The sequence below is a fragment of the Botryllus schlosseri genome, chromosome 1 (genome assembly GCF_051294905.1).
Source record: "Botryllus schlosseri isolate E-star chromosome 1, Bs_hap1, whole genome shotgun sequence".
NCBI lineage: Eukaryota > Metazoa > Chordata > Ascidiacea > Stolidobranchia > Styelidae > Botryllus > Botryllus schlosseri.
The window spans coordinates 8,502,878-8,506,596 of record NC_137236.1 but is presented as its reverse complement, the minus strand read 5'-3'; the positions used below and the strand labels follow the sequence as shown (position 1 = coordinate 8,506,596).

Sequence of the window (3,719 nt, the reverse complement as noted above, 5' to 3'; positions counted from 1 at the left end):
CAAGCAATGGGAGGGTGGAATTTAACATATGGTTAGAAAATAATCAATCGCATACTTGACAACGATATTATCTTGGTTATAATCAACAATAAATTCGCTTTTGCTATGCATGTGTCGGCTGTACTTATATATATATTATATATTATGATATATTATATTATATACAACCAGGATTAGAATAAGAACAGCACAGTGCAGTAAGTACAGTATACTGGCGACGTTTCGTCTTGTGTGTTCCTTGAGAATACACTCCAGCACATAGCTATAGGCGTACGATATGGTGCATCCTGTCTCTGTTGATTTCTGTCTGTATATGCGCAAGAAACAACCACATCATCATTCTAAGGTTTATGGTTGTCTCGTACGTGTGACGGGAACTTGATCGGTTGCCTTCATTACAACAGGGTTTAAACCCGCCACTCGCCAAACGCATTCCATTTAATTAACCTTTGCTCTCACTAATGGTGTAAACCAGGGGTGTTAAATTTACGGCTCGCAGGCCACATCCGGCCGGGGCGAGAACAGTTCATCCGGCTCGCGAAGCGATTCGTAAATGTGGGTGTATTATCCAGCACATTTATGAAAGATGCTGAGATTTAACTTTAATAAGGACCACGCTTTATACCACGCTATTAGTCTCAGCTGGGTTCTGGTTTTGCGTGTCATGGGTGGATAAGGATATACATTAGGGTTGTCCAAAATTTGGAAAATCTTAAAAATACCCCGTGATTGTGTCTCATTCCATAGATTATTGATAAAAAATAACAATGAGCCCAAAAGAAGCTCGCGGGAACGCCGTTAAGATTTCGGCCAAAGCGTTTTAAAGTAGCTGCCCAATAATGGGCGTGCCACCGACCATAGAACGGCGAGAAGACTAGTAATCAAATAACCACGGCTCCTGATTGGCTAATTGGCTATGCTTCAATGATCACCACAGCAACAACTTGCTGATTATGTGCTCAAGGAGTCTGCTACCGGTGGGGATTCTGAAATCGCGTTGTTGGTAGGTTGGCAGATGATGATTTAAGATTAATTCAGGACATGTTAAGGTACGAAATACATGATGAACGATCAACAGCTGCTTCACAAAAACTTCTACAGCATGACTGCTTTATTGGAAGGAAACGGCTGTAGCCTACATGCCGTGTTTTCACCGAGGGAAAGCAAAGGCGCTTATGCAAGCGGTAAACGAATTCCCCGTTTGGAAAGGATCCATCATCAGTGAACTCAAATATAAAGCTTATCAATGACACGATACCGTAATTTGTGTGATCTTATTAGGCTCAAGCTGTAATATATAGGTGACGTTTTGAATGATATTGGAATCGGCTGAATCAGCGGGTTATGCTTGGCACTCATCAGATGCTTACAGTAAATTGAATTCACTTGTAAGTGTTGCTAAAGTCCCTAATGATAACGCACACTCGCACAGGCTATGCCCAATGTGGTATGTCAAAGTCCCTATTGATCCCGCAGAAAATAGGTGTAAAGATAATCACAGACTATACTGCATAGTAACCAGCATAGTTTGGACATGATATCCAGCATTGTGCTTACTTTACACCTCTTTTCTGCAGCATCATTAAGGACTTTGACAACACTTACATGTGAATTCAATTTGCTGTAAGTATAACTGCCAAGCACAACCGGCTGATTCAGTCAATCCCTAGAGTATCAAAATATCAACTATATACTACAACTGGAGTCCAATAAGCTCACACAAAGTATAGTGTCATGGTCAAGCTTTATATTTGTATTCACTGATGATGGATCCCTTCTGAAACGGGGAATTCGTTCACTAATTGCATACGCGTCTTTGCTTTCCCTCGATGAAAACACGGCATGTAGGCTACAGCCGTTTCCTTCACAGCAAAGCAGTCATGCTGTAAAAGTTTATGTGAAGCAGCTGTTGATTGTTCATCATGTATTTCGTACCTTAACATGTCATGAATTAATCTTAAATCATCATCTGCCAACCTACCAACAACGCGATTTCAGAATCCCCACCGGTAGCAGACTCCTTGAGCACATAATCAGCAAGTTGTTGCTGTGGTGATCATTGAAGCATAGCCAATTAGCCAATCAGGAGCCGTGGTTATTTGATTACTAGTCTTCTCGCCGTTCTATGGTCGGTGTCACGCCCATTCTTGGGCAGCTACTTTAAAACGCTTTGGCCGAAATCTTAACGGCTTTCCCGTGAGCTTCTTTTGGGCTCATTGTTATTTATTATCAATAATCTATGGAATGAGACACAATCACGGGGAATTTTTAAGATTTTCCAAATTTTGGACAACCCTAATATACATAGCCACGTATATCAGGAGTAGTACACGAGCATAAATACACACTCTTTGTTTAAAGAGTGTAGGTATCCACATCAAAACATACACAGTTAACCACCTCATTCGTATAACGTCAGATTTCTATTGTGTATTTCCACCATACCGTGGAATTCGATGCCTATATGCTGACATCGATACCCGCTATGTAGGAGTTGTCATTAACAATTTTTACACTTCATGACCTCTAACGCAATAATTTTGACTGTATGTCGACTATTTCCGACAAGTCAAAAATATTCGTCCTAGTCATAATTATTGAACTTACTAAAATAGAGTGCCTAAAGAATTCGACTCTCAATCGAGTATTAGGTTCCGAGTCGAGTATGATATTCCGTTATCGCTCATTATGACGCCATAAAAATCTAAATGATGGAGTTAGTATTAGTATTTCTCTACCATAACTATTTCATTGCCCTCCGTGACAATGCTGTCAATTAGTCATGACATAGCAGGGTTGTAATGACTCGAGTCATGTCTCGACTCGGGTCCGACTCGAGTAACGATTTTCTGATGACTCGACTCATTTTCTCTTCCTTGCCCTGGTACACGAAACCAGAATCTACCTCGGACTAACATTACGGTATAAATCGAACACAACATTTTATTCCAACTAATACTCCACGTAGAGACATACGAAGGCGTGAACTTAGACACGAATGATTTATAATCGCGATTTAATTCTGCACATCAGTCTTTATATTGTAGGGTTACCATATTTCTGCAACACAAATTCCAGACAATCTTATGCGCCCACTAGTGGATGTAAAATGAGTTATGACGTCACACTAGCAAAGCTTTGCACATAGACCAGAGGTGGCCACGATCCAGCCTATTTAGCTGTGTGTGTGTGTGTGTGTGTTGTGTAACCGGGACTGAAAGCAAATTTTTCCAGCCCCTTGCGGCCCAAATAAACAACGATTTTGAGCTCACATCATAAGGCAGGGGTTCTCAACTTCCCTTGTACAACCGGCTGCATTTGAACAGCAAAAGACGCTGCGGGCCGCAGAGCATTATTTCTTCATGTATTTGTGCGCTACTAGCAAATTTGGGCATTCTAAAACACTGTTGGGCAGAGTTCGTAAGTTGGTAGTTTTTCGTGGGAATATTAATTATCTTCCAGCGGCGCAAGTACATCTCGTCATTGAACGTGCACCGTGCATTGTTTTAATTGCCGAGCAGTGCTGGCCCTACGATTGGGGGGCCCTGCGCGAGACTTCTGGGGGGTTGAACTATGTAATTACAGCACCCCCCTTTCACAACTAGTGTTACAAATTTGATATTAGTGGGGCAGGGTACCGTCATATGTATATGAAACTATAACAGAGGCTTTCAAAGAGGCCGTAATGTGGAATTGCTCTAGCTGTTGAGCCTTGTCTT

The 3,719-nt window shown here is 41.4% G+C and overlaps 2 protein-coding genes across 2 annotated transcripts in view; both read right to left on the bottom strand.

Annotated features, from left to right (window-relative positions):
* LOC145433477 (uncharacterized) overlaps positions 1-3,719 on the bottom strand; it is a 288,213-nt gene that overhangs the window by 37,032 nt on the left and 247,462 nt on the right. The window lies entirely within an intron of this gene.
* Positions 1-3,719, bottom strand: part of LOC145432877 (uncharacterized) — an 89,436-nt gene that overhangs the window by 57,027 nt on the left and 28,690 nt on the right. The window lies entirely within an intron of this gene.